General features: G+C 39.1%; 1 long non-coding RNA gene across 2 annotated transcripts; it reads left to right on the top strand.

Annotated features, from left to right (window-relative positions):
* The first annotated feature begins 1,879 nt into the window (after nt 1-1,879).
* Nucleotides 1,880-24,436, top strand: LOC137851775 (uncharacterized). 2 transcript variants are annotated; one of them, XR_011093456.1, is made up of 3 exons: nt 1,880-2,149; nt 21,410-21,571; nt 24,317-24,436. It is a non-coding gene; the product is annotated as an uncharacterized lncRNA (long non-coding RNA). The 2 variants fall into 2 exon arrangements; XR_011093457.1 differs by lacking the exon at nt 1,880-2,149 and adding an exon at nt 12,067-12,225.
* Nucleotides 24,437-25,168: the final 732 nt, after the last annotated feature.

Here is a 25,168-nt window from a genome sequence, read left to right as displayed (position 1 = left end):
TATCGGGACCGAGCTCCTGGCGCTGTGGGCCACTGAGGTGCAAAGCAGCTCCCACCCACAAATGAGGGAACCGAGCTCAGCACCACATGCATGCCCACACGCACTGCCCAGCGTCGAGGCGAGCAAACCACCCTACTGCCCTACCACCACACCACAGCCCCCCAGTCAGAGCCCAGGACCGCTGTCGGGCTGCTCGGAGTTCAGGCAGTGCAACCCCAAAGACACGTATCTGGCTTTCTTACCTTGTATCATTTCGTGTCTTCGGAAAGATTTCTGACCTGTCCTGCACGAAACATCCTTCTCCCGGTTTCGAAACCTGGATATAAGATGAAGGCCAGCGTTTGTTGTCCCACGGAGTTATCTATATTTATTGAAAAAAGAAAATTGCCAGGACTGCAAGTATAACCCGAGATAAAGATATGACCCTATTCCTAGCTCTTCAGGAAATTGGTTTCCAGCACCATCTCATATTTTCTAAAATGACATCTTATATAACATCGAGTGCTACATGAGAGAGATGAAGACGTAAATCTACCATGGTACAAAAACATCTAAATGATGGCATAGGCTTGAAATAAATGCTAGTCGTGTTTGATCAAAGTGGTTTAAAGCACACTCGAGATTTTTTTTTTTTTCTCCTAATTTTTATGCATTTTCTTACAAGCCATTTTCTTCTTTTCCAGGTCATTTGATTTCCCTTTACGTCTTTCTCAATACCTAGATTCTAAGCCTTGGGAAACGATTGTTATTTTCTGATATGTTTTGCTAGAGTGCTTGGGACAGCTGTGGCTGCAGCCTCCCCAAGCCTGCACACTGACCAGTACAGGAGACTAATGGATCATATGAGTAAAGGCATACACCACACAAAGTGTCAGTAACACAAGGGAGAAGTACCTTCCTTTGTCCTCCTCCCTCCCTACGACCTTCTATTTCGTCCTTCAGAATTGTTAATTCCCATTCATTGACTGTTTTCTAAATATTATCATAACATAAATCACATTGACATCTACAGATATGAATCTGTGATTCATATTAGAAATGAACCAGAAGCACACGCACACTTGGATGCATAATTTGGTGTGGTCAGCTAAGTTCGTGTCACTTAATTTCAAAGACTGCCGTCTGTCTTCTTCAATACTGTAGAGAGATCAGACATCAAGGGTCTGATAAATATTTTTTTTATTCAAAGTCAAGTTATTAGCAGAGGTTAACAGTGAATTTTACAGATTTTGACTTTACATTGAAAAGGAAAACAAGCTGGGTATGAAAAAAATGGTAGCAGTTCAAAAGTAATTTTCTGCACATTGGATGAATGATAGAAACATTACAATGACTTTCAGCAGACAGAAGTCCTGTTCCCAATCTGCCGCTCTCTATTCCTGCTTCCAATTTGTTTTCACTGGAGAAGCAGTATCAGTGGGCCGTGCTAGCGACAAGAATATCTCATTCTCCCACTTCTCTTCAGGTACTTCCAGTTCAAACATGGAAACCACACGCTCTGCTTCTGGGTCCTGTGTTGGGCAAGCAGAGTGCGTGCTGTGATGGTTTAATTTAACACATTTGAAAAGCTCTAGCATGCTGCAGACTAACATGTTTGAAGACTTCTCGAGGAGATCTTCAAAAATGATAGCCCGGAGCCTAATTGTGTTTTTTTAATTATGTTGAGACAGTTTGAATAAGCCAGTGTGATAGATTACAACCACACCTTTGGCATGCCAACACATACTTCTGAGGGAGCACTCTGAATTTGCAAAGCACAGCACGGGAATGCTTTGCATATGAACATTTTCATGTGATGAATTCAGGAAAGGAGCAGTCCCTCATCCCCAGAAGAATGCCCCTCACTCCTGTAATGCAGGAGGAGTATTATTGGCCAGTTTCTAGACAGCTATTACCATTTAGCTCTGCTTTTCAAATGAAAGGCATTTGAAGTATAAGGATAGAGGACAAAAGTAACACCTACTAGACTATACTTCTAACTTCAAAACTTTGTCAGTGATCAAAGGGAAGGAAGTGATTCATACCTTCATAGCATTATGATCATGGCAATCTGTTCCTCCTCATTCTGTTTCCAGACTTCACTCAGGGATGTGACACCTTCTGCTCCTCTATCCATGATCTCCCACAAGCTTGGGTTCCCACACAACAGGTAAAATAGCTTTCTCTAGTCTAGCTCTTCACTTTTTTTTTTTTTTTACTTTTTTTTTTTTCTTTTCCTATCTGAAGCAAGATTTTTAAGAGGAAAGATTAATATCCAGCACAGTGTTGAGCCAAAACACTGTCTTTTCTCTGATATTATATCCCCCACACCTTGACAGTGACAATACTCCCGAGAAGGAAGGCTGTTTTGAGTTTTTATTCATAGCTAGGCTTCTGAACATGAACGCTGGTGCCTTAGCTTTGGTGGGAATTATATGAAATATACTAATGAGTGGGCTTCTCTTGTTCTGTCTGAACCATGGTTTGTCTACAGAGGCTGTCAGTCAGCCTCACTTTGGTAATTAGCACCTTCTTTTACCTTCCAGCTAAAACATGTATTCCCTGGTCTCTTTATAGGAAAATGAGAAAAAAACACTGAAAGTGTTTTTGCTAACGTGGTCATTTTGACTAGCTTAAAGTCAGTGGCCAGGGTAGAAACCTTTTCCAGTGGGAGAAACCCTGTGTCTAACCCTTAGGAAACAGATTGTTATACTTGTGGCATGTGTGCTGTCAAGGCAGGGGCAGTAATACAGATGCCATTGAACCAGTCAAGACAGGTTTGAACTTGTGTTTTATGAAGAGGAGCCGAAAAGTTTCTGGCCACAGAGAGCAGTTGGTCTAGGAAACACAAACTGCAGGGAAAACAAGGAAATACTGGTAAAGACCAGCTGATGGGATCAAAGGACTTTTCAGTAGGTTTTGATAATGAGCATTTTTCCATGCATACTTATAAGTAATCAGATAAGATGTATAAATTATCTAAATTAGTAACACTTTGAGGGTGAATTCCAAAAGCAAGTAATTGTTCTTTATCCTCCCATGGAGAACATCCCAAATATCCAGGGGTGAGAGGAAGTAGTGCCACCATTGCTTCCTTATCTCACAGCTGCAGTCTGGAAAGCAGAGCTGTGTGGGCTGTGTCAGATTGCTCACCTTCAGCTCCTTTTCTCTTTCCTCCAGGTGAGAATAAAGCAAGAGCAGTGTGGGAGGGGAAATCACTTCAATCATCTTTCCAGATGAAATTTAGAAATCGACTCTAAAATTAAACTTTTCCCATGATTACCTCCAGTTGCCTCTATCACTTGACAAAGTCATATTTCTTTTCTGTTTCAGTGTGGATGCTTGAGAGCGAACTCATGAAATCAGTCATTTTAAAGATGACTAAAACTTTTAGACTTTTGAGAAATGTCAAAAGATGGGAGACAAGCATTGCTTGAAATGTCTAATCCTGATTATTAATGGTTATTAACTCCAAAGTACCTTGCTTTTCTTTATAAAGCCAAAAAACACCAACTCTTATGTTTACTTCTTACTATGTAGTAAAATACTTCACATCACAAAAAAATAACATTTTTTTTTTTTAAATGGAGAGTATTTTATGTGACTATATATTTACTATACATTTGTCATTTTGTGAATTACTAGTTCTGCTACATGACTGTAACAGTTATTACAGGGACTATTAAGAAGAAGAGGACATAAAAATAATGCATAGAAATATTCCAAGGGCTACAGCTAGTGTCAATTTTTATTCTGAATGTTTATTCAGAATAAATGTTTATGCCACTGTGCCTATACAGCCAGAGGATGGCTTCAGACCATTCTCTGACTTTACAAGGTTATAGCTGCCAAAATCTTCAGCAAGCAGCAGCTATTTGGCCATGCTACCAAATGTAGCACCCCTCCAAAACACTTCTGTTTGCCATGGCTATCAAAAACAAAATGAGGAACCTTGCTTGAATGGTCAGATATTGATAACCCATCATGGATTGACTGCCTCTTTCACAGAGCATCCAAAAATACAGTTACCCCTGTTAGTTTTCAGAGGAGTTTAAGGACTTAACATGTTTCATAACTCCTAACACCATCTAAAGACTTCTGCAAACAGTAGCTCATTTTGGGGGATAGGTTTACAGGGTAAATTACCTGTCACATGCTGACTGAGAAGTGCAAAAGTTTCAGTTAACTGACCAAAATTAAGGAAAAATAAAGTCAGGGCCTGAAGAATATATCCCACCTTCTCACTGAAGTTTCTTCCTCAAAGTACTTAAAGTCATAGTAGAATTGTGTCTGAGGTAAGAAAAAGCAAAGGAACAATTTTCAATCCTGTAACATGTTTTTTGTTTAAAGTTAGTATGAGACATTATTGGCAAGGAAAGATCGACACTAATGGAGACTGCTGGAGATGCCCAAGACTTTCCCCTGTAAATCCCATGCTTTTATTTTTTTATGAATATGCTAAAATTCAAACCTTGGGTGTGGTTATCTGACAGGTGTTTGTCTCCAACATGGTTTGTTCATTTAATTTTCAGAAGAAATGGCATAGTTTGTTTTTGTTTTTTAAAGTGAGGTTAGGGGGAAAAATGTATTTGCCAAAACTGAATGATTCTTACCCTTGTTTTGTGAAGAAGATCCAGGCTGACTCAGGAAGGTAAAATTTAGTGAGATGGATGTAAACAGGATGAACAGTCAGTGAAATGTCTTTTGTCATCTCTTAATGAACAGTTTGCCTAGATTTAGATGAAAAATAGTTTTCTGAAAACTCTTTTTCTGGAGACATTTTTTAGAATTTAGTTGAAGGCTAACAACTAAGTCTCCTGAAACCTCCACATACATTAAGCAAGACTATTTTTTGAGAGCTTAGTATGCAGGACAAATGTGATGAGTAGGAATAAATGAGAATATGGCAAGCTGAAGGAGAGCACAGCAAATGATGTAAGAACAAGGGCCAGAGTGTGAGAGGGCTGTGTAGGAGGACCTAACTCTGTGCTGGTTTTCATCATTCTCCAGCTGCAGGAATTACCTTCAAAAGTCTCCTCTGTGTGACAATCAGGGACTTCCATCTTTTCCACAGGTAGGAAATATTGCAGAAGTTCAGACTGTTCTGTAGTCAAGTCTGGTACCCTTTTTTTTTTTTTTTTCCTTTATTTTTAGTTTCCCTGCATTGTCCTTTAAAAATATTAGTGATGTATGGACATGAGTCTAGCATTTACTGAGAGTGGTGTGACAGCTTCTAGAGGTGAAACGCCTCTTCTGTTTAGTGTCACCTGTGAATTTGGGCTTTTCATCTGAAAAATACAGTTTCATCTTGAAACTTGAGTAGAAAATACAGTGCATTTTTATAAAATCATATCCTAGGAATGGTGGAGCATGGGACCTTTTTGAAACTAACACTATTTAGCAGTGATTTAATGTACTCTTCAAAACTCTCAATGCTGCTGTAACATATCAGGTAAAATCAGTTCTTGGATGGTCTGTTCCTGAATGATAAGCAATAATTTGGGCTTGTTTTCTTTGCAGTCTATGACATTCTTCTTTCATACATTTTTATTTTTCACAGGACTGTGGCTGTGGCTTGTTACTTCTACGATCCCTTTCTAAACAATAGCTAAGACACTAGTTTTAGGAAAAGGTATGAGCAGCCTCACAATGCAGGATGATCATCCCTTTGGAAAGTCTTAAACAGGCCTGTAGTTAGGGATTAGATTAATCTTTGATGCAAAATGTTTTCTTTCTTTCAAATCTTTTATCATCCTAGTACTGAGCGTTTTTTTTTTTTAACCATTCCTGTAGGCTATAAAATATATATGGAGGATTAAAGGTTTGAAGAAATCTCTAGCCTGCAAAATCTCTAAGAGCATTTGCCACCTAGCAACAGCCAGGACCATGTGTGTGCTTAGAACAATCAGGAATTGGGTGATTCACAAGAAACCTCCACGCTGCTTATAAGCAGGACTGTAACTTCTGGAGGAAGGAAAAACACAGCAAAAGATTCGGGTTACATCACTGACAAAGGGGTTTCATTACCATAAGAAGTCCCTAACAGGGTGACAAATAATCAAGATGAAAAAGAATGTGTGAGAGCAGCAGAAAGGGAAACAATGACGTTCCTATTACAGCAGTGGCCTTTACAATAAATGATATGTCAGCTTTTTCATTTTGAATTGTGCTGAATAAGTTGGTCATTTTAATTCATCAGCAAATGAATACTTAGATTAGAAGCTATTTTCTTTTCAAATTTGCATTTACCAGCTTAGTCATGCAATAAATACCACATTCCTTGAGAAGCTGGAATTATCTGCATATTATTTTTAAACGTACTGTTTGCAAACGTTAGTGATTCAAAAATACAGGTACTCTGTTAGTTTGCATGGGGATATGCAGGGAAAGTATGGGAATATTATGAGAGGGAGTGTAATTGCAACATGCATGAGCTGGCTATCCAAATCCCATTGGTCCACATTTTTGTGATGCTAATGAATACGTAGGAAAAATTACACAGCTGCTAAGGCACAGGAATTCTTCTTAGCCTACTCTTCTTCGTAAGCTTTTGCAACATCTATGAATGTGTTTCTTTGTATATCAGTTATCCCATTCACTCTATTTTCCTACTTTTTTTTTTTTTCCCTTCTTAGAGGAAAGAAACAAGGGATATTCAAGGACACTGTGTCTTTCATACCTCCCAGACCTCTGAACTGTTGATACTTGTTAAGGAATTTTACCCATGTGACATTCTTAAATTAACCTGGATCTGTTTTAAAAAAAAAAAAAAAAAAGAAAAAAAAAAAAAAGCAGCTTCTAGACTTGTGACTGTATTGTTTAAACTTCCCTATTATCAGGGTACTAAAAAAATACTTTCTTTCAATATATGGTATTTTTAGAACACAGGCTATAGTGTCTCAGTTAACAAACCAACAAATACATGATTAATATGCATTGCTAACAAACTACTTTTAAAATGCTTGAAGATGGTGCTTTGTTCCTAAATTAGACTACTTTACTATTTGGAGAAATCATTAGCCTAGCCCCTTACAGGCAGCTGGTAGGATTCAATTCTCTTTCTGGCAGCAGGAGAGTACATGCTGGAGTATCAGAATTGGAGCAGAAAATTGTAAGTGCAGCTGAAATGGAAAGGGAAGCAGCAAGCTATTGCCAAGGGAACACAGGGATTTTTGTAATAAGTGCGTTCGCTGAGTTTATACCAAATACAAAAAGTTCTGGAAAAGATCATGTAAATAATGGCAAATTTAGTACTAAAAGTATTTCACAGAGCTTGACATTCGCACTGAATTGCCAGTGCTGTAAGAACCACTGTAATATAGACAGGCCCTAAAAGGCAAAAGTTTTCAAAGCTAAACAAGGTGTTTAAGTGTAAGGAGCATGTTGACAGATTGTTTTTGTGTTGTACTCACTAGCAGTAGCCCCTGCTCGGCAACATGCCTACTGATGTGGGTTGGTGCATTGCCAGACAAGAACTGCATGTTCAGATGTGCTCAGGACGCTGTAGAAGTTCCTCTGAAAAGAGCAAGTTTGCAAAACACAGAGGGAAGTCGCTTCAGAGCCCAAGCCTTCCTGCTTCACACTTAGTCTCTTCCAGTAAATAATCAGGATGTGAAATCTAGCAGTGTTTTGGTTAAGAAGAAAATAATTTTATAGTCATATGTTTCTTTGATCCTGTTTATTAATGAGGAATGATAAAAGTCCTGCTTCTCTGAAGACAACAGAAACCAAGCAATAGGAAACAGTTTGTGCTTTCAGAGCTTCAGGCTTCTCGTCAACTGCTGTTTAGCCCACAAATGGCTTCGGGACCTCATTCAGTGTTTTAGCCTAAGTCTGTATCCATTTTAATTTCTTATAATACCTTATAATATAATAATACCTTATAATATAATTTCTCATAGTAGAGCAGCATAATTAGAAAAATATCATTCTTCTTAAAATGGCACATTTTTGTAAATGTAAAATGTTAAAGGGCAATCCATACTGATGGTTACACGGTGATGGAGTTGGCATCTGACATGCTCAAATACTGATCTGCATTTAGGCAGGGAATCTCAGCCCTTTCAGCAGGAACTGTGCAACAGCTGTGTTTTATCTGCTTCTCTGGCCTTCTCAAAAGTGAGGATTGAGGGAATACAGCAAACAAGATAATGTTTCTATTAGCTCTAGCAGAGCTTGTCCTTGACGTTAAAAGAGAACGGGTTAGGATTTGTATTTTCTAAAGAAATGGGCAAAGCAGAAACAAGAAGGAAAGTGAAAGAAACCCGCATTAACCAGTGTAGCCTTATGTCCAGGTCACATACGTAGCCTACAGAACCAGATTAAAATCCCTGCTCATCCAGTTTCAGATCATACTCTTGAAACCAAATTCTCTCTTCCCATGTGAGTGCTCAGCTGTGGATGTTTCAGGGTGGTGGCCTTTTTTTTAAGAAGTCTGAGACAGGTTTTGACTCCATCCTGGTACAAAACATGGCTTTGTTCCCTTACAAATCTTACCTAACCCTAGAAAAAAAAAAAAGAGATTCGATAACAATTTGGATAATAATAATAATAATAATAATAGACAATAATAAAATGTCAGTATTGACATTTTACTGGTATGCTTATGATTTATGCTCTTTTCACATGAAAATAGAATTGGAATTAAAACATGTGATGTGGAACAGCTCATAATATGTTGAGCAATGTTTCATCCTAAATAACTGGTGCTATATTCCACATAAGGATTTAAGCCTAAATGCTCATTTTTTTCATTCCTAATATTCTTTTCAAAGTCTGATGATACTTTAAGATACCTCTTCTCCTTTAAACACCTTCTTAGTGAAAATTGAATGTATACTCTTGACTTCTAAATCATATAACATTTTGATTCCTTCTCTTAAAACTTTCCCCCAGGTAAGTCATATTTGAAATATGAGTTTCAGAAAAAGTTCAGCATTCCACGAGTACCTTAAAAAAGGCATGAGCGCTGTTCTTCTGCCAGGGATTTTGTGTATCTGGGCAGATTACAATGGACTTAATGTGCATGATGAAATTGTATTATAGCCATGCAGTTTGTATTATATTATTATTATATATCTCCCATCACTTCTTCTTCCCAGTTAACATTCTCCTCATTTACATCTTGAGACTGTTATCCCTCAGGAGATTATTTTCCAGTTTTTACAGAGCAACATGTTCAAATAATTAGAATCACCAGTTTTTCATACTCCTCATTTTTAATAGAGCAAACCCCAGAGCTGGTTCTGTTATACTTGGCTGCAGCCCTCTAGTAAAAAAAAGAGTAAAAACCAATTAACTCTTTCAGTACCTTACACTTACTCCATTAGGATTCCACTGAATGAAAGTCTTTGGCAAGAGCCAAAGACTTGGAAGTCATCTCTCACCTCCTCAGTGCTCTGGGAACAGGCAAAGACCAACAAAAGGCACTTTTGTTAATCCCTGTGTCCTATCGCTCATCTTCTTGTAATCTCAAACTCTCCTGCAAAGACTTGGCTGTATTCTGGCTTCCTACCGTCTGATAACTTTTCATGTTTATCAAGGTATTATCTGTTTAGCACTATTGAGACCCTTGGTTTTTTTTGGCAGCTTAGTGTGAAGGAATTGTTACAAGGAATTAGGTGCAGGGAACCTTCCATACCTTACAATATGTGGAGTTGTTCTGACTTTACTTTTGTCCTGTGCTGCTACAGTTGATAAGGAGAGACATTTCATTCCTATTTCCTCAGCTTTCTACATTTATTTTCCTTCTAATGAGGTGGATGCACACTGGGGTCATGGGACAGGGGAGGTTAGGGATCCTTGCCTTGCTACCTGCTGGCTGTGTGCTGCAGCTGCTCACCCTGGGTAGGGTTGAGCTCCCAGTACCCCAGCGATGGACTTCACCTTCACACGATGAGTACCACTGATGGAGCTGCTTTGCAGAGGCACACTCTTCAAGTCAAACATCAGTAGCATATATACCCTCATAGAGGGGAAATAGATTTGTTTCCAATAAGGAGACAACTTCTTGTCCTGTCTTGGCAGTTTTGCTTCAGAAGAATTGGTTGCAGGTTTTCCGGGAAAGGTTTTGTTTTGTTTTGTTTTGTTTTGTTCTGTTCTGTTCTGTTTTGTTAAGAGTTTTTCCCTTGTTCCTAAGAATGCACTGTTAGATCATCCAACCAAAGCTATTGTTCCTTTCTCTGGATTATTTATGTGAGGCTGCTGGGAGAATTGATGTTAAAAGCTGGAATTAAATTATCTGGCTTTTGCTTTCTGTAGATCCGTCTTAGAGAGCATCCTAGGACACAATAGGTCACACATAACTCTATACTATTCCAAGAAAGAAAGGAAATGCATGATTCAGATGAGTAAGTGCTTTAATGATTTCTGGTTGAGACATGCTGCTGTGCATAGTTTTTTCGTCTTCCAAGGGATGATAAACAAGTTTTTGAAACTGGCAATTGAAGGGAAACTTAGCAGAGCTTTTAGCTGAGAAGGTAAGACTGCATTAAGTACAACCTCGGTAGAAGACAATACAGGGAACTATGATCAAGGATAGAAAAGCTAAATTTAGCCCATTCCCTTCAAATTTTTATCTGAGATCAAGGTCTTATTGTTAATAGTTGCCTTTCTTTGTGCTAAGTCATGCAGTTTAGGTTATGTTCTTCCATTCAGAAAGAAGGAATGGAAGAAGAAAGATGGAAATGTTCAGTGCATTTATAGACATATATAAAATATGAGCAAAGAGAGATAGTCAAGTCTCCTCTGTTCCACAGCACTAAAGCAAAGAGAACATACAAGACAGGCATCCTGAGCAGGTTTTTAACACACAAATCTTTCTTTTTAGAAAGATTTATCTAACTTTTTTTTTTTTTTTTTTTTAAGTTATAGATTGAGTATATATATGGAGATTATTGCTCCAGTATAACACATTGAAAGGAAACTTCAGCTACCGCCACATCTGGCCTAGGAGCTAAATGCTTGGAGGGGGCTGTGAATCACTACGTTTGATTCCAACAGGAATCCTATGACAAGCTGTGTCCCCGTATAGTACATGAATATGGACCTTAATGTTTATATCTATGCAATGCCTTAGTCCAGCGTAGTAAAGAGATACTGGGTTAAGTTTCAGTATCTAGTACTAAGGTCCAAAGCTGGTGTTTCCTGAAAATGCCTCTGCATCCAAAGACTCAGGAACTATGTAACAGTTGTGGTAAGGAAAACCTGAACTAGCCAGTTACATAAAATGAGAAGAGCCTTTGTGCAGCTGCATCTACTTATGTACCAGTAACACAGTAAAGAAACCTGTGATAATTTAGGAAAGACTATGAAGAACGTTAGCTTTGTTTGCTGACAAGGTATCAAATAACTGATAAAAGCTGGATACAACGAATATCACTTCTATCTTTTTTTTTTTTTTTTTTTTCTTTCCAGTGTAGCCTTTACTGGAAAATGTTAAACAAGGCTTCCTTGAATTCATTGTCCTCTACTATTTGGAAGCTCCAAATTAACCTGACTTCATTGCTTATAGATTCCCTGCTCATCTCTTTTCCTTGGTTGAATGTAGAGCTTTTATCACAGTTCTACAGTGAATATTTTCCAAAGTAAATTCCGGGTTGCTTTCAACAAATATTTAATTGTCTGACTGAAATTCATTTTATGCAAACATCACAGATGATACTATTCAAATGAATAGATATAGAATATAATGTAAAAACTGATGTATTAAATTAACTTAAATTTAAATATCTATGGGGAAAAAATATATTATCCATACAATGCTCTTTTCAATAGATTTGGTGTTCTATGATAAAAATTAGCAAATCCTACTATGGTTTCTGGCAAGGGATTGGAGAGATTTTCTTAAAGAAGCATGTCTTTACGTCATGAAGTCTAAACCCACGACTCCTAAGCTTGCCTTTCCTATTAATTTCTCCCCACAAATATTTTTGAAAGCTCATAACCTGTGTTTCTTCTCTGCAATTATTTTCTATATGCGAAAACTTCATCTCAAGTGACTTTGAATAATTCAGATCTGCAGACTCTATTTTGTTATAATTTTAATGCCATCAATTTGATAATGGCTTTATTATTTACAATAGAGCTGTATGGATCCAGTTATTCGATAATGCAGTCTGAAATCACCGAAAGCTTGCTGAAGTTAGGGAACTGGAAGAAACTTACCTGAAAAGGGCTACTGCACACCCATTGAGTCAAACTGATACCAGTGCTCACTCTCTTCCAGGCATGGCTTTCAACTTCCAGGTCTGTTTTTAATAAAAGCATTTCCCAAGTTCTACACACTTCCAGCTGATGTTAATTCTAACTGTTTAAGAACAGGTTTATGGTTTTTATGTCTACTTATTATTGTGGCCAAGTTGCAAAAGATGTTTGTTTACTTACTGTAAGAAAATTGAAATGGCTTTTGTATACCTTAAGTAGGTAAAAGTCAAACACCACTTGATAGCATTTCAGTCTTTACACAGTTCAACTTTTCAGTTACCTTTCATGTCCTGATTCTGCCAAAGTAATGCCTTTTTTAATTCGCATGTGAGAAAAACGTATAACTTTCAGTTTTAGCCAGATTTTTTTTAAAACCAAAATAACACAGTCTGCCATTCCTTCCAAATGAATTTCTCAGGCTGCAAGGTGATCTGCAGAGTTAAAATGTGGAAATAAAACAGTCTTATAAATTCATGTACAAGATGTTCCAAGAATACAGTCAGAGCTCAGAAGAGAAGGAGACAAAGAGGACTGGTGAAGGATAAAACACTGTGCAGACTCATTTGCAGTTCTACAGTGAGCGCCTTTATGTGCCTGGTGCCTTTCCACTCCTTCTCAAAAGCATAAGACTTCCAGGAGAGAGTGAACTTTAAATTATTTTTGGCGTTTCTTACAAGGAGAAAGTTGCTAGTAACTACAGCAAAAAAGAACTAGTGATTTAAGACTAATTTCAAAATACTTGCTTTTCCTTTAACTCCTTAAAAACAAGACTTTTGTTTTACAAAATAACTAGATATTTATTTCTGTCTCTGGTTTACAGACCAGATTACAGGAACATAAAGAATTCAATTTGCTAAGACTTCCACAACAAATCTGTAGCCAAGGCAGAAACAGAAGCCTGGGTTCTTCAGGCCACTGCTCTAACAATTAAATTTTCTCTGTGATTTTGCTGATATAAATATATGCGATAGCTCATGGTTTTTGAATAGATAACATTCTGGATAGTCAGAAAGCAGCCCAAGTAGAAGCTGAGTCATTGCTAGGTTATATTTTTAACTGATGTCATCATCTCACCATTCACTATACCCAGCATCAGTTTGGCTGTACATTTCTCTTGCAGACCATCCATTTTCTTCTACTCTATTATTGTCAGAGAGGATTTCTAAGCTGGTCTGCAGTATGCTCCTCTACTGAATGCAAATCTCTCATGATATTCTAACACACCACTTAAGAGAAACTGGCAACCTAAGAGCAACATAAGAGGCAGTTAGATATCATTTATAACAAAAATACCGTTCTGACTGTAGAGACAAAATATGCCAAAGAAAATATATGTATAGTAGATGGCTCCTTAATAGGCATGTTGATAGTACGGTCCAAAGATGCTTCAGGCTTACTTCCATGCTGACTGTTATTATCATTAATGCAGTGGGAAACTATACCAGCCATAAAAATGGGGAGGTTATCAGTCCCAAAACATGTAATGAAGTTTCATCATTAAAGAATACAAGGATCACAACAGAGACAGATAATGCCATTGAAAGCACAGAGACTGGCAGGGTTTTCTAGTTGTGAAGCAAATATGAATGTTGACTAATCTAACTGCATGTTGTAGCACAGTGTTAATGGAAAAACACCCTTCAGACAGTTGTGTTGTTGAATCTCATAGGGGACCACTCTAATCCTTGCATAATATAATGAAGAAAGTCTACTGCACTAAACCAAGAACAGATACTTTTAGCAAAATCATTCAATGGTTTGAAAAAAACCAACCAACCAACCAACCAACCACCAAACCAACCAACCAACCAACCAAATAAACAAAAATAAATAAAGAAAGAAAAATAGCCAGAGCACTGGCTTTTCACCAAGCAATTCAACCTACAAAAAGGGGAATTGTAGCTACACCGCCCTAGGAACTCTGACTCACAGTGTCACACGTCCTCCTTGTTCCAGAGGGGAAACAGTCTGCACCACCCTTTTTCCTGGCACAGCCTGCTTCCTTCTCTCCAGCTCTGGATGCAGCCCAACCCACTGACCTGTGAGACCACGGCTCTCTACTTTCTTTGCCCACTTCAGAAAGAGGATGGATCCGTCCACTGACATCTCTTTGCTGTCTCATACAGAACAGCAGGTAGTCCATACCCTTCTGTGCAGGCATTCAAAAGGGCTCACAAAAGGATTTCAAATATTTGTGCAAATGTTGACATTCTGGATTATGTTTTAGCTTCTTAAAATAAATTAAAATGTTACTAATTCAACCAGTTCTTTAGTGAGTTTACTGTTACCTCTTGGCACATTTTCAGCAACTTCAACACAGTGAAAACTTCTATTGTTCATCTTATCTCAAAAATACTGTTAAGGTTGCCAGAAAAGGTGTACTTACCACTTAAATGCATCAAGTATGGTTGATGACTCTGAATGAATAGACAAGGCTTTATACTAGCCCTCCCAAACCTGACCATTAGTTCTAGTTTACTGTTTTATTCCTCTTGTCCATTCATGGAATGGATTAAATAAAGGGTGAACTCTGATGGGCTGATGGACTGCAAGGAGAACTACTAAAGACTTGGGAAAAGATGTAACGTTCTTTTGGTTAGAAATACACACAGCAGAAGAGCTAGGACAGTAGTTGTATCTGTCACCTGAAATAGCATGTGGGATAAAAGAGATCACAAACAAAGAAGATGCTATCGTCATTAACACTAAGGGAGAGGAACATATATCATGGTAATTTTACTAGTAGTTTTACTGCTCCTTTTACCATCTTAAGAAAGCTCACAACTGGCTAAATGGCAGAGCCTTCTTGAGATCCTAAAGAATTCTGTATCTGTGAAGTGTGAGCTAAATGCTTTTGGGGAAAAAAAGTGCAGGAAGTAAACTTGGCAGGCAAACATGCTTTACGAGTGGAAAGAAGCTGTGATTGAGAAGGGATAGGTTCTCTGTATGTGACAAGAGAGAGACTTGTTTCTATTTCAAATTCAGGCAACTGAATTTGTTGGAGGAAGTAATATATAGAGAAAAAAAAAAGATTTAAAAAAATATTTTATTTTTTAAAAGTAAAGAAAATGTGCTACTTATATATGCAAGTCCAGTAAAAAAAAAAAAAAAATCTTCTGGATCTTGACAATGTTATTTGGAAAATTCCCTCTCCATTGTGGTTGGGGCACCTTAATGCCCCCTTCACTTCTCTCTAGTCACCTAACAGAGCACGATCCAGGTCTGTAACAGATCTCTTCATCCAGTTTCTAATTCCGTAAATTGGATCTCAACCTCTGCAAAGTTTATCCCTCTCTTCTTGTTCTCCTCATACTTGAAGGACTGGAAAAAGTACTGCATTTAGAGCCAGATCCCATGGTTCTCTGGAATGGCACTCCCTGTCCAAAGCTAGTTTCAAGCAGCATGTAGCTGTCCTTCACTTTCCTAGAGGAAAGAATTCACTCCACTGCCTTTCCACTTCATTTTCCTAGAGGAAGGAATTCACTCCTACCCTACTCCTTCGTGAGTCCTCCTGAGATATCTCTTCCTCCCTCCAATCTGCTGGTTTATGTAGTGAGTCAGACTGGGGACAGATCTATTACGTATGGTGCTCCCCTCCAGCAAATATACAGTCATTGCCTCTGTACCTCAGAGCTAGACTGCTGCAACAACGCAGTTGTAACTGAGTTCCCAGTCCACTCGGAGGCTGAGGTTGTTACAAGATGTACCACTTCATTAAGCAGGATATTTTACTGTGAAGCGAGAGAGCTAGTACTTTCTGTTCTGCAAAAGCTGGTTGAGGATTACGGCTGGAGATTCAGACGTATTGCTTTAAATACATGAATCTCTAGCTGGCCCATGACTTATTTTCATGAGGCTGTGTTTTTTCCTGTATTGTGCTGCCTCGCAGCTGTCAATTTCAGGTTAGAGACTTTTAGCTGAAAGACTTTGATACATCATGAAGTATCAGAAGAGACAATGAAAAAATGAATTAATTCACAGAATGGTTTGGATTAGAAGAGGCCTTAAAGATCATTTGTTTCCACCCCTTCTGCCATGGGCAGGGACACCTCCCACCAGACCAGGTTGCCCAAGGACCCATCCAACCTGGACTTGAAGACCTCCAGGGATGGGGCATCCACAGCTTCTCTGGCAAACCTGTGCCAGTGCCTCATCACCTTCTGAGTGAATAATTTCTTCCTTATATTTAATCGAAACCTACCCTCTTTTCATTTAAAAGTGTTACCCCTTGTTCTGTCAAACCATTATCATTTGTCCACTCAATGCTGATGGTGTGCTTTACTTATGAAGTGCTAAAGCTATCACATAGCACAACTGTAATCCAAAAGTTAAGAAACATTATTTATCCTGATACATATTTATCCTTATATATAATTCCTTTATCAATGTGATGTTAAAGAGAACTTATCAGAGTCAAACATTTGCATGTTTCAGAGTCCTGCTAAGGGCTTTCACTGAGACAACTTCATGAAGTTGATGAAGTTGAAAGTATTTAATGGGATGACAGATATAACAGATTTGGAATTGCCACTGATAAATACACTTACAGCAATAGCATTAATATATGATAATAGTGCTAGAAAACTGCTGTCTCACCAAAGGGTGAAGGCACAGAGCTTACCAAGGTGTCCCTGCCACGGTGGAGGAGCACAGCCCATCAACTGCCTCTTCTAGGTTTCCAACCTCTTCTTTCTCCCCCTCCACCTTCTTTTTTCCTCCTTTTTTTTTTTTTCTTTTTTTTTTCTTTTTTTTTTTTTTTCTTTTTTCCCCTAACACTAACTTTTAACACTCACTTCTAATACTCTTTTATATCCTAACCTTATTTATCCTCCCCTGGCCACCCCACAAAAGACTTGCATGATTTGGGTGGGTGAAGAGTCAAGTACTACAGTCATATACGGTTAGCATGTACTTCATTAAGTTCTTTACCACATCCAGGGATGTTAACTTTAATACTTATTTTATTAATCTAATACTCATTTAATATGCATTTAATATTAATTTTACACATAATGCAGCAAAAGGTTTCACTCTGAGCATGGTGGCTTTCAAGATTCTGTTCTGCTGCCGAAACAGGGCCATCCCTGCACCACAAGACTTTCTCCTTTGGCAGCCTCTCATACCAAGCTTGCAGATCCCCACCCACAAAGTTTATTTAAGAGATAAGGAGGAGCACACTGCTCAGCTCCCCTTTGCTCAAGGCCGGTGCTTATCAGTGACACTAAGCCTGCCTATTCTCCACAAGCAATAGTCCATTGCTGTTATCTTTGCAGGGAGTTGATATCAGTGACACTCTCCAAATCTCAGAATCTTATTTCTGTTGTTTCCTTAGAAGGGGAAAATCTCCTACATTTTTTAAAAAACCTTTTCCTTCCAGCTTATATATCCTGTTGGATGATCACTAAAATATACCACGGGTATGGCAATGACTTCATAGTTACTTCTTCCCAGGTTAAACTGTCAAATTTTTGACATGCTCCATAAAAATGTCTTGTAAGTTTTTCTTGTACTGCCTATTTTCATAATAAATTGCTTTGTAATTTCATCATGAACATAAAAGGAAAAATCAAAGGAAAAACTGTGCACAATATAAGCTGTACTTGGCAGCTGCACTGGGTAATATACATGACAGAAAAATGGAAACAGAAAAATTAATAGGCAGTGGATATGAACATGAACTGTGTCAGAGTTGTTCTAAATCAGTAACATTTGACAGAAGATTTCTTCTCCAAATATAACTTTCAAATTATTGGGTAGCCATCATGGCAGTACAAATTATCATTCTTTTGAATATCTTTTTGAAAGAGAATGTAGAGATTAAAGGAAAATTATCAGATTTTACTTATTCACAGACCAAATTGCTTCCTAGTTAAAATCCAATAGTAAAATATGTCTAGAAAAACATTTCTTTCTCAATGTAGGTCAGGCTAGTCCAAAAATTCACTTGATTTATTTTATTAATAAAAATTATCCAGGCAAAAAAATCGCTTATTTCATTAGGAGGCTTAACGTGTGGTTGACTTGAATTGAGACTTCTTGTCTTGAAATGTTTTCATTTCTTAGTTCAAATTAGTCTCAGTTAGGCAGTCTCCCTTCTCATTAAGCTGATATAATGCACTGCAGGAGCCATGGGCAACTGCAAAGGCAATCCGAGTGGGGAGCTCAGGCCGTTGAGAAGAACATGAATACCACTCACACCTCAGGTACCAAAGTAAGGCCAAGGGACAAGTTAATTTCAAGCAAGACAGATTTATGTGTTTTTACATTACTAAACCAAAAATGTCTAATTGAAAATGAATAAATCAGTATTTTGGCTTTGGGGTATTCAAGATGAAATCATCCATTTTTCAAGAGTGGAATTCCCAGGAACTACAAATTCTCATTTATAATATACTAGAAACTAAAATATGCAGCGGACCTCTTAAATACCTTTTACATGAACAGTTAACTAAGAACAACCTCCCATTTAGACTTCAGCTCTACAGGTCACAGGGGCACAAGCGTAATAGGTTTACAAATTACTCAAATGCTAGTGCTGATTCAGAGGATTTATTTCAGATCTGTGAAAGTTCTGGGTCATGAGCAGCTGGGCTGTCATACCAGTACTCTGTCAGTACCGTGGAGATCGGGGTGACATGAGAACTTGGGCCGAGATAAAACAACAGGTCATGGTGTAAAGCAGTGGGCTAGGACACAGGGAGTCAGGATTCCAGTTTTGCCTTCCCAGGCTTGGCTGTTTGCTGGATTCCAAAGCCTGTATTTTATATATAGAAATATCAATTTCATATCCAAGACAGTGACAGTCAGCGTGCCTTGTTTGTCGGAAGAAGCTAGCAGTACTCCATGTACAGCAGATCCCAGGGGGTCCCAGAGTATTTAGGAACAGTGCATCAGCAAAGAATTTCTGTCATTGCTACAAACAAAAGAATCCCATCAAAATAATTTTCACATTTTAGAGCATATTCCTTCATAATTTAGCCCTACAGATTGCTTCATTTTCTTGGAGAGGAGAGGAGAGGAGAGGAGAGGAGAGGAGAGGAGAGGAGAGGAGAGGAGAGGAGAGGAGAGGAGAGGAGAGGAGAGGAGAGGAGAGGAGAGGAGAGGAGAGGAGAGGAGAGGAGAGGAGAGGAGAGGAGAGGAGAGGAGAGGAGAGGAGAGGAGAGGAGAGGAGAGGAGAGGAGAGGAGAGGAGAGGAGAGGAGAGGAGAGGAGAGGAGAGGAGAGGAGAGGAGAGGAGAGGAGAGGAGAGGAGAGGAGAGGAGAGGAGAGGAGAGGAGAGGCACTGAAATGGGTTGAGGGAAAAAATATTCAGATGTGAATATAAACACCTTTCTTTTAGTGTTCTTCAGAAATATTAAAACCTCAGGGTCACTGAATGAGCAGTGAGGTTTTTGAGACATATCTGTGGGTAGGTGTGGCTGTTCACTCAACTCTTGCTCAGGTTTTGGCCTAAAACACAGCTCATGCTAAAACCTGGTATATGCTGGGAGCAGTGCCATCACCAGAGACCAACACAAGGGGTAGGAAGAGATAAGGGCCACCCTGCAGCCAGACCCAGTATAAGCCATTAACACCTGCTGCCATCATCTCCTGAATTTTTGCAGCAGTCCCACGGGCAGTTTCTCCCAGCTCCACTGACTTACGGCAGCACTACATACCCCAAGCCCAATCTGCAAGGTATGTCAGCTCACCCGAAAAGACGCTGGAGCTGATCCAAGAGCAGCAGGACTGCTGAGGCTGTCACATTCCCCAGTGTGACACGGGGGATACCAGCACCACGAGGGAGGAGGAGGAGGATGGATCAGCACTCTTGCCTGGGGAATGTCTTGCCCCCAAGCACAGGAATGTGAATTTGTGGATTAGTGTGATAATGAAATAGTGAATTAGAAATGTAACAAGTTAGGCTATCCATTAAAAGCGGATTTGTCCTTGTTTGAATTTCACCTAATGAGCTCATGAACTCAAATTTGATTCACGGAATACGTTGTTCTGGAAATGTGAGAGGTCCAAACAAACTGTCATTAGGAACTGGCACAGTGTGGTGGAAGGAGACAGGCTGCCTTTGTTTTCCTGTTGGGGGTGTTGTTATTGGTTGACTGGTTTGACTTTGCATTGATTATTCTTGCCATTTTTATTTATTTTTATTATTATTTTTTTTTAATCTAGTGTCCAGCAGCATTTTTCCCAGGTATTTTGGACTTTGTCACTTCACTACATTAAGTTTATTGGTGTTTTGTGTCAACATAATTTGCTACTGGCAGGTTCTTCTGCACAAGCCCACTGAACAAATTCCATGCATTCCCCATGCTCTCGTTCCCCTTGACTCACACCATGTAATTGTTTTTATGGATTTAAATGGGATTTCTTCAGAAAAAGGGACAACACAGCATGTGAAGATGTAATAGGAAATAATGTGACCTTACATGTGATTCTGGTTATGCTACCAGATACTTCAGATTTCCAGGGAATGATTACTGTAGAGTACATACTTATTTTTGACATTTCTGAAATTAACTTTGCCTAGTCAGAGGACTAAGGCTTTTGTAAAGGGTCCTGACATTTTACTTTGCTGAATACCTTAGCCAGTGCTGTATCCTCATTTACATTAAAACACAAACATCTTGAACTATTTATACTTCAGGGATTAAAGAGTAAATAAACTACCGAAAGATAAGATACTTAACATTGCTCTGACAGAGAAAGGAAACAAACACAGGTCTCTGGGCTCTTTGGGGATAAGGCACTGGGACACTGAGGAGAGGAGACGCATGAGTACTTTCCGAGCACCCACTAATTTATGCATCCAGATAATTTTTCCTTTTTTTTTTTTTTTTTTTTCTTCATATCAAGTCTCAAACTGTCATTCCTTAGTATTCTTGTCCCTTTTTTGAAAATCCGTACAGTAGGGTAAATCACGTAAATCATGTAAATACCATTCTGGTGCAAGGCTTCTCTCATCAGTGATGATTTTTAAGATTGTTTAATGCATTTTGATGTGATTCCAACATACTTCTTTGTACCATTTAATAATTAATCATAAACCTAAGTTAAAGATAAATGACATTTCAGATAATAAGTGGCAATTTTAAAGGAGCATTTGAGTGTCTGTTTTAACAGTACTGTTCCAGTCTGTTTAAGTGCTGTTCTTTAGAATCCCAGATTTTTTCCTTAAAGGCCTTTCTGCTAATTTCCTGTTGTGTCATATTGTCATCTTTCTTGTTCTACAGAAATAAATCATCTTCATATAACTGGCTTCTGACAGGACACTGACAATGTTTAAGAAGGATCTCTAGGTCGGAGCATTACTATTTATCATTGTCTCTTGCCTTGATGACTGATACAGCTGATTAGTTGAATGGATGGCATAACTATTCAAAGCACCAGGAATAGTAAGTGTGAAATCACTCATCACCCAAGAGACATGCAGAGGCTGCTCTTCTTTCATACTGATACAGCTGAGATATGTGAAGTTAGGATTTCTGCAGGTGGTGCTCAGCTAAGGCAGTTTCAGTAGTCCTCTACTCTGCTTTAGTTGCTGCTGAATGGTATTTAGATATTTCCCAGCCTGCTAAAGATAATTGCCCCTAAATCCTACCTATTCAACTTTTGTTGTCATGGCTCCTGAACCTGGATGAAGGTGGTGTGGTTTTTTTGTTTTGTTTTGTTTTTCATCTTGCATAACTCATTAGGGGAGAACAAAGTGAACAGCTACGGTGACTAAACCAGGCCAGTAACAGAGCAGCTCTGCAGACAGAGTGGAGCAGCTAGAGGCAGCAACCTCTTGATGTGAATACTCAGCAGCAGTGACAGCCTGCTTATGCCTGTGGGGCCATCCTGCTACTCTACCATTAACGGCTTCTAACAGCTCCTGTTGCTTGCATAAAAGAAAATGTTTGGTAGGAGGTAACTTACTTGCTGTGTGGTCGGACTGAGGTCATTTCAGTGAAGTATAAGAGAGCAGGAAAAGATGTAGCTCTTGGATCCTGGAGTCCAGACTCTGACCTAACTTCAAGTTGTCTGAAGGCATGCTATCCATCAGAATCTGAAAAGTGTAATGTTTATGTCACAGCCGAGCACTTTTAGCTGCATTTATTTTTCTTGTACTTCAAGTGCATAATAATGCAAGCACAACTGAGGACACGTCAGACACAAGCTTTGTGAACATGGTGAGAGCATATGTGGACAGCATCTCTCCCTCTGCTTCCCATCACTGCCCAGTGAAGGTAGAGACCCAACTTATACGCTGTTTTGGAAAAAAAAAAAAGAAAGTGGTGAGGAAAACCACCCATCCCAACGTTAACAAGGTCAGGTACCCATCCCTGGGAGGGGAGGACTGCTGCAGTGGCTTGCTAAGTGCCACAGCTCTGGGAAGGCACTGAGCAGTGGCTATGTGGCAGTGTGGGGAGATGGCTTGGTGCCACTCATGGCAGTAGCACACCCCGTGTTAGCTCAGACGTGGTGAGTGGTAACAGTCATGGACTGCTAACTTTTGGTTGAAAGAGATTTTAGTTAGGATAAACTTCTCAGCCAGACCTCTCAAAGGTTGAATATTTCTAATTTTACTATCACAGACTCTTGTCTTCGTTGATCTGAGTTATACAGCAGCAGTTGTACTGAACATCAAGCATTGCACTCTCAATGGCAAATTCCAGGTGATTTTAGAGACTTCTCAGGGTTTAGGAGGTTGTGGGTTAAATCCCCCAGAAGCTGTTGCTGTTCTCTTCTGAAACTGGAATTAAAAATGAAATTGCCATTTTCTCATAGGGTAAAACAGCTTCTCTTGAAGATGTTGGAAATCTGCCACAAGGTCTATGCAGCAGCTGTTGTGAAGCAGGGGGAAATGGTAGAGAGCTGGAAATTGAGACCAACAGCTGCATAATTATTTTTTTACAGCTGTCTCATGCCTTTTTTTCTTTGATACGCATCTTTTATTATTTTGTGATATTTATGAACTATTTATCATGACAACACGTCACTTCTGGGTCTGGGGCATGGGGTGAGCACTCGTGAGCGACAAGAAGATTGCCTGCTCTTTTGAGATGAGCTGCCTGGTGAGCAGTTCCACTGGGTTGAAAGAGAACAGTGACTTTGCTTTGGAAAATGAGTGCAAGAAATAGTAATTGCACTTTTGGAAGACCCCTGGTAGTTGATATTACTGCAGAAGATTTGGGAGGGTGCAAAGGAAGGGAGGACTGAGCCAGGCTCGTTTCAGTGGTGCCCAGTGCAAGGACAAGAGGCAGTGGGCACAAACTGGGACATGGGAGGTGACGTCCAAACATCAGGGAGCCCTTCTGTGCTGTGCAAGTGACAGACAGAGCACTGCTGGCACAGGCTGCCCAGACAGGATGTGGGGTCTCCTCCTTGGAGATCTCCAAAAGCCACCTGGACTTAGCCCTGGGCAGCCTGCTCTGGGTGTCCTTGCTGGAGCAGGGGTGGGACCAGGCAGTCTCCAGAGGGCCCTGCCTGCCTCAGCCATGCTGAGATCCTGTGATTCTGTGACTGCCCCATGAGAAATGAAGTGCAGCCATCTCCCATCCTACATCTGAAAACGTAGACAATTCGATGAGATACTAATGGAAAGCTACCTCCCAAGTATCACTTGATTAAGGTGACCACCATGCCAGGACAGAAGTTTTCAGATCACTCTGATCTCCAAGTATTGCAGCCATATGTCTTTTCTATGTGTAACCTCTCTCTCTCCTCCCATGTTGGTAGAATTGTCAGGCAAGATTAAAGAAGACTGGTCTTTGTAAGAGCAACTGGAATGCTGTGATCAGCTCTGGAAGGGATGAAGGAGGATAACTATGCAAAAAATGTCAGAAAATGTTTTAAGTAGGAACTCTGTAAACTTTAGGTGTATGTTCACAGTTCCCCCACACTTATAATCCTCTACTGAATCTTTCAATATGTGTTATTTTTATACATATTGTAAAACAAAGCAATGCCGGCCTTCTGTCACTCTTCAGCCCTTCAATCATACTTATGACATGCTGAAAATTGATATTTTTTCCACAGGAAGTGGCTGGAAATTTGTTTACTGATACCGACATGTGAAGTCAGGTCTCTGAGAGCTGAGGTATGTTATTGAATTAATCCCTTCTAACACCTTGTGCTTTGTTCTGATGTGTTTTCAGATAAGAGTTACCACTATGACAAAAGAATTTGTCATCAGTTCTTTGCCATAACACCATCTGCAGAGAACACGTCACTTCAGAAACCTAGGCATATAAAATGAAGCTCATCAAGGGCTACACGATAAATATATATATATATATAAAATTAACATGCTGTAAAAGAAATAAAAGTCATGTTCAGTTACCAATGGCAGTTTGCCATCATCCATACCTTCATCATCTTTAAACAATTCAATGACTGCATTTGAGAAATCCTCACCTAACGTACAGAAGAAAGTTATAGAAACTGGAAAACAGGTAGAAGTTGGAAAAGCTTTCAGATTCCTTTTAATGGCATGGCACACAGACAAACATTTTTGGTGAATAAGACTCCAAATATTCATGTATTCTGCTGGCAAGGTGATACATATCCTGAAATTCCTGAACTTTTTGGTCTCTGAGAGATTTTTATCTATCTTTCAAATCAAGAGTTATCAGTAACATTCTTTGTTGTATTACACAGCATATGATCTGAGCAGGCAGATGAGAACAAGAATGCTTCAATTTATTCACACAGATACCAGAATATTCCCCTTGTGAACCTATATTAAACATGACTATAATAACCACATTCGTTCCAATTATCTAAAGTATCAAAGGCCACTGAGAAAAGCATGTCCTTTTCATCAAAGTCTTTATTTTTTTCTCCTTTTATAACAGGAGCGAATAAATCTTTGAATGATTTAAAGCTTTCACACATCTCACACCCTCCAAGTTATAGGTAAAAGTCACCCACTTCAGATTAAATACTCTACTGTCACAATATTGCCTTCTTTGGTTGGCATACTTTGATTGCTTCTGTAGCAGTCACTT

The sequence above is a fragment of the Anas acuta genome, chromosome 2, assembly GCF_963932015.1.
Source record: "Anas acuta chromosome 2, bAnaAcu1.1, whole genome shotgun sequence".
In the NCBI taxonomy this organism is placed as follows: domain Eukaryota; kingdom Metazoa; phylum Chordata; class Aves; order Anseriformes; family Anatidae; genus Anas; species Anas acuta.
Note: the sequence above shows the minus strand (reverse complement) of the source record. Positions and strands in the feature narration are given on the sequence as shown.